The sequence below is a fragment of the Vombatus ursinus genome, unplaced genomic scaffold (assembly GCF_900497805.2).
Source record: "Vombatus ursinus unplaced genomic scaffold, bare-nosed wombat genome assembly UNPS02014789.1, whole genome shotgun sequence".
NCBI lineage: Eukaryota > Metazoa > Chordata > Mammalia > Diprotodontia > Vombatidae > Vombatus > Vombatus ursinus.
Window position 1 is genome coordinate 11,783,785 of NW_020954567.1, and position 12,223 is coordinate 11,796,007.

The following is a 12,223-nucleotide window of genomic DNA, read 5'->3' on the forward strand; positions in this document are numbered from 1 at the left end:
TTTCTCATATCTTTTTTTTTTTTTTTTAATCTGGGTAATAGTCGTCTTCCAATACTCTATCAACTCTCCCTTTTTTTCTCTCCCTTTCCAAGATCACTAGTTAGCATGTACACCAGCTTCTTTTTTCAATGACTTATATATAAGAATATATTCTATCAGGAAGGATAATGTGTACATATATTGCTATATAGTGCCTTGGCCTCTGCCTGGGTCATCTTCCCTCACATTGGCCATGGGAGATCTTACAAGATTTCCTTTTCATCAGCATCCTAGCAAATCCCCAGGATAGCAGTGGCTAATGGCTACTGTCTGTGTCAGGAACTGAAGACAGACTGGATGTGCTGAAGAAAGAGGACATTGTCCTGCTAACAGGATAAAGACTGGTGGCAGTGGGTGGTTCATTGGGGTTTCCAAAGCAACGTTGGGGTTGACAATGAAGATGTGTAGGCCTGGAATGACATTTCATATTCACAGGGCAAACTATCTGGTGAATTAAAAATGAAGCTCAATCTAAAAATGCCAAGCATCTTTTAGTTTTAATCTAAAATATTGAACTTTTATACCTCCTGTCTGCAAGAGCCATCCTAGATGGATAGCTCTTTTATTCTTACAGTCTTTGAGAAGAGACTGGGAGTTTTCCACCTATGCTCATACTTTGTTCTGGTTTCACATCGTCCCATCCATATTCTTTCATCCCCATTCTCTTTGTCTTGTTTTTGAAGGATGGTTATTATTATTATTATTAGAAATATCTAGACCTCAGATTCCTCATCTGAAAAATTAGGACCTGGGTTTCACGTCCTCCAAGTTCCCTTTCAGCTTTCATGACCTTTGAGTCCCTGAGTCTACGAGATGAAGGAAAATTGTGATTAGGAATACAGGATGTTTGTCATCTGTCTTCTTTCTCTAACATTATAGTAACCAAAACTAGAGGGTGGATAATAATAAAAGACGGATGTTTCAATAGTTCCTTCTGTGCCCAAATATGTTAGGACTTCCTCATTGTCACTTTGTAATGTATTTATTAACTGAGATGAATTTAACTAAATATATGGATGTTCATCTCCAGCAGGGTAGCCACTAAGCAATTAATTCTTTGGCAGTGAAACTTGTTAATAGCAGATCCAAGATGATTGGTTGGAATGGGAAGCCTAAATTCTCCTTCACAATTAAAATATGGAGAGATGAAATGAATTATTTCAAGACTCATACATGCATGCTGAGGAAGTTTTGCGTTAAAAGCAAATGATAACTCAAAGAGTATGGTACAACCTTTTAAGTTATTCATAGATGACTGCAATGTTCTCTGTCCTTTCTACTTACCTCCAACTCACAGAATCCCCCACTTCCTTCAAGACCCAGCTCAAGCACCACCTTTACATGGAATCTTTCCTAATCCCCCTCCCCAAATGCCTTGCATTTTGTATTTATTGTCTGTGATCCCAGAGGGCAGCTAGGTGGTGCCATAGTGCACAGAGGGCCAGGCCTGGAGTCAGGAGGACTCATCTTTCTGAGTTCAAATCTGTCCTATGACTCTTACTAGCTGTTTGATACTCCGAAGGCCACTTAACTATGTTTGCCTAGTTTCCTCATCTGTAAAATGAGTTGGAGAAGGAAATGTCAAAACACTCCAGTATCTTTGCCAACAAAACCCCAAATGGGGTCATGAAGGGTCAGACATGATTCAAAAATGACTGAACACATGATCTCAGAAGGCAATATATGTACACATTATCCTTCCTGATAGAATATAAGATTCGTGAAAACAGGGATTGTCTCATTTTTTTGTCTTTGTATCTCCAGAACCTAGCTCACTGTTTAGTACACAATAGGTGCTTAATAAGTTCTTGTGGATTGATTGATGACAGTGGACTATGTGGGGCAAACTGAATCATTATATAATAAGTTACAATGATAATGTGCTTTAAGGATTATAAGGCACTTTTCCCAGTAGGCAGAGCAAACATTTCTAATTCTGACTTTACAGATGATTAAACAGTCCCAGAGAGGTCGTGATTTGCCTTTGGTCACACACATGAGGCAGTATTTGAATCCAGATCTTCTGACTTTGCAATCAGTGCTGTTTTCACTAAGCCAGGCTACTCTTTTACAAATGAATGAAACCAGAGGCTCAAGTCTATTTGCATAACACTGTCCTTATTGGTGGCTATTGATAACTAGATGTTCCTCGGTGAAGAGCAGAGTTGATGGGCATCTGGAAGAAGGGAAAGACTGGTTTTCTTGTCTCTGGCTTTGAAAGAGAAAACACAGTGTTCTAGATTCTTTTCAGGGAGCTGTCCCTGAAAGGAGAGAAAAACTAAACCCAGAAGGCAAATTGAGAGAGGTGATGAACTTTCTAAGCTCTGCTTTATTCTGCTGGGGTTTTGTAGATGTTGGAGTCTAGAAGAGACCAAAAAGTCAGAAGCAGACGGAAGACCAGGGTCCTTTAAAAAAAAAAACCCATGGGGAACTCACAATTTGGGGAAAGGGGTTCTAATGGAGAGATGTTCTGGTGTGAGAAGGTCACAAGGGCTAAGAATAATTAAAGTATAATTAAGATATAATTTCAGGGCAAGAAGGCAACTGAGGCGTGGGAGTAGTTATTGACTGAGAGGTCAGGAAGACCTGAGTTCAAATTTGACCTCAAACACTTAATAGTTGTATGATCCTGAATCTTAGTTTCTTCATCAGTGAAATGGGGATAATAATTCTGTCCTACTCATCTTCCAGGGTTGCTGTGCTTTGTATGAATTATTATATTCTTCTACCAGCATTCAAATGTGGGACCTGCTCTATCTATCAGTGTTCAGATTGATGGACACTGCTAGGACCAACTGTCACACTGCCTAAATTGTGACTTTGTGTGTAATTGCATTGTCTTTTTTCTTGGGGGAAGGTAGTAGTGGGGACTTGTTTTCCATTTCTTCATTCTCCTCCTTCTGTCCACCGTCTTTCAGGTGGCCCATGTCTTTGTGCACTCTTCCCTCCTCCTTCTTGCTATGAGAGGAAGACCTAATCTCAGGCTTTAATACTAAGGTGTGAATCTGAGTTCCTGCATCAGCCTCGAGGAGAGGGGATGGTTTTTTCAGTCATTCCAGTTATGTCCGACTCTTCGTGACCCCATTTGGGGTTTTCTTGGCAAAGATACTAGAATGGTTTGCCACTTCCTTCTCCAGCTGATTTTTCCAGATGAGGAAATTGAGGCAAACAGGGTTACTTGCCTAGGGTCACACAGCTATTAAGCGTCTGAGGTTGGATTTGAACTCAGGAGGATGAGCCTTTCTGACTCCAGTTCTGGCTCTCTATACACTACTCCCGCTATTGGGGATATTTACATTTTAAGCCTCATTTCCATTTGTGGCTTTGTCCCTTGCTGTAGGAATTATATCCTTGACACAACAAGCAGGTGTGTGTGAGGGATAATCTTGGAGACAGAGCGTCCTCACATGCACCCCCAAAAACACAACATGTCCCACCTCAAGGGCTGGCAATGAACCCTTACACCACGTATTTGTGTTCCTAATTCTTTAACAGCCAGGTATCAGGGCCGTCAAGAGGGGGAGGGTGGCTTCTAGAGGATTGTGTGGTTCTGTTACAGTTACACTTGGTGGCAGTAAAGTGCCACAGAGAAAACCTGCTCCCATGTCCTGGTGATCTGGGCTCCTCTCATTGGCCAGTCTGCAGGTGGATGCTGTTTGGAAGGGGGAGGAAAAGGTTGGGGAGTATGGCTAAATCAATGGCTTAGTGCAAAACTCCCATAGCTCCCAAAAGAAACAACAAGAACAACAGCAAATGCCTCACAAATCTCTGACCTGAGTTCAAATACTAGCTCTGCTCTACTCCTGTGACCTTGGGCAGGTCGCCCTCTCTATGGACCTTAATTTCTTCCTCCATAAAATGGATCTTCAGGGGTCTTGGCCAACCCTATAATCTATAATGTTATGACTAGAGAGGCAGGAGTGTCTTCATTTGAAATTACGGATTTAGAATTGGAAGGGATCTTAAGAGTTATACCACCCAATTCCCTAATTTTCTAGATAAGAAAACTGAGACATGGAGGTTAAATGAATTCACCAAGGTCTTATGGCTAAGAAGAAGCAGAGCCAGGGTATGAACTGATATCCTTTTACTCCAGTTATATTATTTCCCTTGTACCAAACTGACTTGTTGGTAAATTAGGGTGGATTTTTTTAAAGGAGGCAAACAAAGTTAAGTGACTTGACGAGGGTCACACAGCTAGTAAGTGTCTGAGGCCAGATTTGAACTAAGGTCCTCCTGACTCCAAGGCAGGTGCTCTATCCACTGTACTACCTAGCTTCCCCTTGGGTGGAAATTTAAAGGAAGATAAATTCCCCTGCCATTTGATTTGTACATTGCCATAAGACTGTGGCTGATTAGTGAGTCTTTCAGCCTGAAGAAATCCCCAGCAGGGGAACATTAATGGAAAGTATTCTCCTGCTGACCTGTAGGTTCTGTGGGTTCTATTCAAATGAAGGGCAAGACCCAGTTTCACTATGAGGCAAGCTGAAAGGCCCCATCTGCAGGAAATACCTCTCCCCCACCCATGACAATGCCTAAAATTCCATTCCCATCATTGTGGCCAAATATTTGGGATTTGGCTTTGTTTATCCAGAGGATGCTATTCTGTGAAAGGCAAGTGATCTTATCTGAGAGGGAGGAGCCCACAACATTAATTACTGTTAATAGACATAAATTTAAATCCATCTAAAAGTGCAATATGTTGTTCTGAGTCCAGTGAGAGGCCAGTGTCCACTGCTGTAGAAATCTTCTCATGAAGGTGAATGGTCAATTATTGAAGATATTGCAGAAGGGACCTGAATATAGGCATGGGTTAGACTACGTGACCTTTGAAATTAAAATCAGAGTAGATGATTTTGTGACTTGTCAGTTTAGTATTTATCACCTGACAGAGAGCAACACTCCAAGGTGAATGGGGCATCACCACTATTACCACTACCACCACCACCATAATCACCATTACATTTATAGAATGCTATAAGGTATGAAAAGTGATTTATATATATATATATGAAAAGTGATTTATATATATATTATATATTTTTACATATATATGTATATATATGTATATGTATATATATAATATATATATATATATATATTCTGTCATTTAATCCTTACAAAAACCCTATGAGGTAGGTGCTATTATGATCTCCATTTTATCAATATAGAAACAGAGGCTAAGATGTTAAGTGACTTGCCCAGGGTCACACATCTTATATCTGTTTAAGGTAGGATTTGAACTTAGGCTTTCCTGATTCCAAGTTTTCCACTTTGTCTTCTGTACTACCTTATTTACTACATTTAAATATCAAGGAGAACTTATTTATTCCTACCTTGGTTGGAGGGTACAAGAGTGGAGGGGGAGGGGCAACTCAGTAGATACCTTTGCAAAATAGGGACCAGCAAGAGGTGATGAGATTCTTGGATGGGTAAAACAAGATGTAACGAAGGTAGAAAAACCAGGACTTTGCCACAGGATGCTAATATGGGGAGGGGGTAGCAGAAAAAGGAGTGCTTTGCTAGTCCTACAAGGGTATGCTAGTAAATATTTACTAACCAGCTCGGAAAAAAAAATGTATAACACAATTAACTTTTAAGTTTAATCTCCATTACTATCTTAAGCCTAGACAATCAACAAAACAATAAATCAATGCCCTGGTTTATAGCATTTTCTTATTTCTGGGGTGTCAATGCTCCCAATAAAAATTTACCAATTGCCCTCACCACCTTCTGTGAGCTGACTGTAGCTACCCACCATCCTTTTGCCTTAAAGTCCTCCACCGGCTTGGGCTCTGGAGGCACAACTATCTCTCATCTCACTAGGCCACCATCCCCAGGGTCCTATATCCATGATGCCTCTCTCTCTGACCCTGCCTTTCCCCACCTTCACCTATTTTTGTTTCTATCATCTGCTACGTAGTCAGCAGCCTCTCTGCCCCACCCTCCTGCTCCCAGTTTGTATCTGTGAAGGCTGCCCTCTGCAATAACCATCTCCCTCACCCTCTATCTATATGTGCTGCTAGTTTAAGAATTCCCACCAACAGTCCTTGGGGTGGAACAACAAAACAAGAGCTAGAAATGCTAAAAAGGATGATCTGAAACCACCATGGATGAAACTCATCTGCTTAATAACTTTCCCTGGGGATGGCCCTGATCAGATGTGATGGTAGGCCAAAAAGGTGAACACTGTAGTGTTTTCCTGTGAATTCTCATACTGTTCTATCACCGTCATCTGCAGCTGCCTCTGCCCTCCTCTCATCTTCTGCTTTCCCTATAGTTGGGGATTGGTTCAGCCTCACTGCCTTCTCCGTTCCTGTTAAGCAGCTGATAACCCTTGATGTGGTTTTTGTGGTTACATAGCGCTCGGCCCAGCTCCTGTGGACGTGGCTTATTTTCGGTTTTAGACAATGTGTCTCTCTCACACACGCTTTCCTCTTGGGAGTAAAATGACCCCTGTTCTAGGACCACATAACTAGAAAGGAGAAATGCCAGAGAGTGATGGCCTGTTTTCCTATGAGGCACATTGCTGGGTTTTGCTGGTGGTGCCATCAAACTCCATTCAGTTGTTTTACCTTAATATGGAGAAATAGCGATTTTAGCACCTTAGCCAATCAGTTCAGAGACTTGCAGAATCTCATAACTGAACAAAAACTCCCTCTACAACATATCAAATTGTGGCTGAGATTGGGCCTGGGGCAAATTCAGATAGTCTGAGGTTACCTTTCATCTATTCCATATTATGTATTTTGCATATAGCTATTTACTAATGCTGGTTGTTTTCCTCCTTAGAATATAAACTCCTTGAAGACAGGAACTGCTTTTGCTCTTTCTTTGAATACCTAGTGTGTAGTATTGTGCTTGAGGCAGCTAGATGGCTCAGTGGATAGAGCACCGGGCCTGGAGTCAAGAAGACTTTAGTTGAATACCACCTCAGACACTTACTAGCTGTGTGACCCTGGGCAAGTCACTTAACCTCTGTCTGACTTGATCTACTGGAGAAGGAAATGGCAAATCACTCTAGTATCTTTGCCAAGAAAACCCCATGGTCAGTATTGGCATGCTATGATCCACAGGGTCATGGAGAGTGGGACCTCATCTTCCTGATGATGTGGTACTTTAGTCGCCGCACCAGATCAGCATATCTTAAGGTATCCCAGTTTCTCATTTTCGCTCCAGTTCACTTTCACATCTGCTCCACTTCTCCACAAGTTGCCTTAGCCTCCAAGTCCCCCGTGCAGGTAGTTTCCATCCCCTTTGCCCATGCTTTCCAGTTCTCCTTCATGTTTTATTTTATTCTCTTCAAATGTATGCTCCTTGAGAATAGGGACCATTTTATTTTCTTGCTTGTCTTTTTTAAAATCCTCAGTGCTTAAAACAGTGCCTGACACATAGTAAATGCTTAATAAATGTTCAATCTATCTGTTTATCTGTTTAATCAATCCTCATCTCTACTTTTTCAGATGATTTTTAAAATCCAAATGTAGTACTCTACATTTATCCCTTTGGAATTTCATCTTTCTCCTCTTTGTTCTCCTTTTGGGTAGAGTTTTAATAAAAATCTATCAGAACCTCACTATAACATTGGCTCCTGAGTTTCATGCCATAGGACAGCCTTATTGGTAAGGCTGCCTTATGAAAAGAGAACCTACAGTAACTTTCCTTGAACTGAGTCCAAAAAAGAGGAAGTGGTTCTTTCCATGAATTCCATTCTATTAATTGCTCAACAAGTATAAATTAGTTACTAAGTTCCCTATAGGATATAATAGAATTAAAAGACATGCTACTTGCCTTTAAGAAACTTAAGATCTGGGTGTAAAATAACCTGTAACCAGAAAGCAACTAAGGACTGTATTTAATCAAAAATAAACAAGACATTTGCTTTCACTTCATAGGACTTAATTTGGAAGCTGTTACCGCTGGTTAATTTTAGATAACACGTCTCCAATTTGGATAGCAGTTGCCAACAAATTGATATTGGTGCCTGTTAAGATAGTGTGGGGCCAAGGTGTTTATTAAATAGTATGTAACTGATGACTTAGAGCATTTAGCATATAATTCACCTAATTATGTCTTTTCTATACAAATATAGTTATTAATATAAGTATCAACATCTAATTGCTTAAGTTAATACATTAACATGAAATAAAAACACTTGAAGCTAGATTTAAATAAATATATCACATAGGCACAGATTCCATCCTTTTAACCTCATTATTTTCAATCACAGTTCAGCTCAGTTCTGGGTTTATTTCTTACTTTTGATACTTTCAATGAGTTGGGACTTAAATTAAAATTAAATTAAAATTAAATTCAATATAGATTAAATATCTATGGTATGCACTGAACTTTGCTAGGTCCTGCATGAGATACAACAATGAAAAACTATATAGAATTAGGTGTGGGTATACTCCTGAAATTTCTGCTACTGTGGTTAGCAGATCACTTGAACTCAGGAGTTCTGAGCTGGAGTAGGACTAAAGTCTATCTAGTGTATACATGAGTTCTGCTCCCACTATGGTGAGCCTCAGGAGTTGGGGGATCACTAGGCTACCTAAGAAGAGAAGAATGCAGCCAGGTGCAGAAATAGAACAAATCAAAGCTTTCATGCTGACCAACAGTGGAATTGGGCCTGTGAATAATACCTAGGTCCAGGACAGTTTCCTGTGTGTTATAAAGGAGATTTTTTGAACTGTCATACTCACCTTTTTACATGTTATACCTAGTAACAAGTTCACCTAGTTACAGGTGAGCTATTCAAACCTTTCATGACTGCTTACCTAGTAGATGCCTTTTGAGCATAAATTGACTAGCTCAATATATCCTATGATCTATAATTCTATGATCTTATGCATTAGAATTATCCAAAAGTGGAATAGGTTTCTTTAGTAGGTAGTAAATTTCCTATCACCATGGGTCTTTAAGTAGAAATGAAGTAGCCACCTGTCAGGCATGTTATAGAGGTGATCTCTATCTAAATATAGACAGGTATTTTCAATTCTGAGACTCTCATTCTCTAAGGATATTTGTTGAATAGTTTCCTGTTCTTAATATATGAGAAGCAAAAAAAACATCAGAGGAAATTGATATGTTTCTGATTCTCTCTCTCTCTCTCTTTCTGTCTGTTTCTCTCTCTCTCTGGGAGACTCTTCTTTCTTTCTTTCTTTTTTTTTTTTTGGCTAGGCAATGGGGTTAAGTGGCTTGCCCAGGGTCACACAGCTAGTAAGTGTTATGTGTCTGAGGCCAGATTTGAACTCAGGTCCTCCTGAATCCAGGGCTGGTGCTCTATCCACTGTGCCACCCAGCTGCCCCCCCTTTTTTCTCCTTAAAAGTGTTCTTGGAATTGACAGATTGGCAGTTTTGGGTAAAGAGTGATTTCTCTTCTTGTCTGGAATATTGCATTTCTCATTCCAAGTGAGAAACCTCATGCAGTTCTAATTGGTGCCTTACGATATGTGATTTAATTCTTTCTGAGGTTTTGTAATACCATTTTATTGTCACTAAAGATCTGGAGTTTCATAACTTCATTTTTTGGCAAGTTAAATTCAGAGTTTCTACAGTGCCTGTCTGGATATATCACTTCCCTGCTGTAGAAACTTCATTGGGTCCTCACTGCATTTTAGGATAAAACAGAAACTTCTTTGTTTGCCATTCAAAGCCTTTTAGAATATGGCTCCAGAATATTTTTCAAGGCTCATTACACATTCATCCCCCTCCTGTACTCTATGCTCCAGTCATGCTGGCTTACCTGTAGTTACATATCTTGTCTCTGTGTCTGATCACCACTCCGTTCTATGTGTTGTGTCCTTTCTTTATCAGGCAGCTAGATGGCATAGTGGATAGAGCACTAGGCCTGTAGTCAGGAAGACCTGAGTTCAAATTCTGCCTTAGTTATTTACCAGCTATGTGACCCTGGGCAAGTCACTTAACCCGGATTGCCTCCAAAAAAACAAAAAGAAGAAATGAAAGAGGAAAACCAAAGTGAGAAGATCCTACATTTAGAACTGGAAAGGACCATATAGGTCATCAAATCATCTTAGAGAAGTAACTGAGACCCAGAGAGGTTGTTACTTGCTCAGGGCCACACAGCTAGTGTTGAGGCAGGATTCAAACCCAACCTTTCCTGACTCTAAGTCACACAGTAGAGAGAATATCTAGGCATAGAGGTCATCAAAGGTGTCAATTACTTTAGAGAATAAAAAAGGATTAGGGATTTCATACTGATGAGAAAGACTCCAAAAGGCTAAGTAGAAGGTAGTTAGCAAGAAGAACCAGGGTAAGTTTAAAAAAAAAAAACAATTAGAACAATTAGTGGGTAAAATAAATTAATAGAGTGGACTGATGGGTGGGGCAAATTGATCAGATAGATAGGAAGTTTGTACAAGGCTGAAAGAGAGGTAGGTATAGTTGTGGAGATGTTGGTGAGAACACGAAAATAAAGTTGAGGGAGATAGTTAAGTCATTAAGGGGCAATGATTGGCTAAAAATTTTAACCAGATTCTTTAGGTTGAGATGTGAACACCCATAAATAGATTTTCAAAGATCTCAACCATTATACAGAGTAGGGAAAATTGTGCAGTGACTTACATTGAGTGTGCTATTTCCCATCTTCTCATTGTTATTAGGGCAGTGCCCCTGGAACAACTGAGAGTTATGGCTGCTTCCAGAGCCAAAGATGGGCTAGATGCAGGTTTGGAATTCTACAAAGTATCCTGTAGAAAACTACACCATGCCTAAGGGGCACATCTTGAAGACTCCAGCAAACAAGCTTCTGTGAGGTATTAAAAAACCCTGTATTTAATTTTTCAGTCACTCTGGTAGCAAATAGCAGAGCCTAAATTGGAATCTGCTGCCTAAACCAACGCATGCCCTGTGCATCTCCAGCTGGTTCTCTACCCTCCAGAGAGAAGATCAGAGAAGAGGAGGGCCCCTTACTATCCTAAACAGCCATCTCCTGACTGGTTTCCATGAGTCTCTTGTTTGGTCACTAGCCTCTCCTAGAAGAATAAAACCATTCTAGTCTCTGGCTATGATGGTGAAGACAGAGGGTGCCATTTTAGCATGTATCCTACCTGCTTTCCAGCCTCCTGTTGCCCTGATCTATATCTCGCCACTGGACCCAGATGGCTCAGGAGGAGAAAATAGGAAGAGGAAAAGCTCCCTTCCAATACACCAGCGCCCTCTTTTCCCCTCCTCCTTATCTCCCACCACCCAGATGCCTTCTGCCACTATCTCCTCCATCACCACTGTCTCACATAATGAGGTGGCCCTTCTCATCACTAAGATGAACCACTCTGCATGCACAAAGAATTCCATTTCATCCTGTTTTCTCCAGCAGATTGCTCCCTCTATTATCCCCACTCTCTCTCACTAATCTTTAATCTCTTCTGGTAATTTGATTGCTTCCCTACTACCCCCATGCTTATATCTACCCCCATCCTCAAAACACCCTGTCCTGATCCATTCATCTCTACTAGCTATTGTCCCATATTTTAAAAATACTATAATGGGAGAAAAGGGAGATCCAAGAAGGTATAAGACCTTTGCTTGGAGCTGTTTAATTCTTACATTGCTTCTGTTTTCTCTGCTAAGGAGAATGATGTTTATATTAGAAATTACAACAAAAATTACTAAGACAAGAAATAGTAAAATAACACCTATCTGCCCTTGATGAATATAAGTGCCCAATAACTTCTTGATTTGACTGAGTAATAATTTCATCTTTCAAATGACGGCGATGAAATGCGTACTCATGTACTAAAAATTGGTCACTTTCAGTGATATTTGGATGAGAAAGATACCACGAGATTAGAGAAGGGCAAATGTCTTGAATTTCAAAGAAGGAAGAGTCTCCAAACAACAGGCCAGTGAACTTGACCATGATTCTTGGGAAATGTCTAGCATGGGTCATGCAAATGAATGGTTGGCAAAAATCTGAAAAGGGAAGTGGTGGTTACAAACAAGCCAGATTGCCTTAATCAGGAACAGATTATGACATATTTGTTTTAGAGTTTTTTTTTTAAATTTCTAGTGAGTGCACACATGCATGCATATGAGAGAGACAGAGGGAGAGAGAGACTGAGACAGAGAGAGAGATGCAAGGAAGAGAGGGAGTTAGAGATAAGATAGTCAAAGAGAAAAGTCATTGGAGCATTTTTTTAGAAAATGCACAGAAGAGAACAGA

The 12,223-nt window shown here is 40.2% G+C and overlaps 1 long non-coding RNA gene across 2 annotated transcripts in view; it reads left to right on the forward strand.

Annotated features, from left to right (window-relative positions):
- Nucleotides 1-12,223, forward strand: part of LOC114047484 — a 135,261-nt gene that overhangs the window by 37,613 nt on the left and 85,425 nt on the right. Inside the window, exon 1 of one of the 2 annotated variants that reach the window (XR_003569616.1) lies at nucleotides 10,765-10,817. The exons of the other annotated variant lie outside the window; for it this stretch is intronic. This is a non-coding gene — a long non-coding RNA (uncharacterized LOC114047484). Of the gene's footprint in view, nucleotides 1-10,764; nucleotides 10,818-12,223 lie in introns of those variants that run through there. 2 annotated transcript variants of the gene reach the window in all.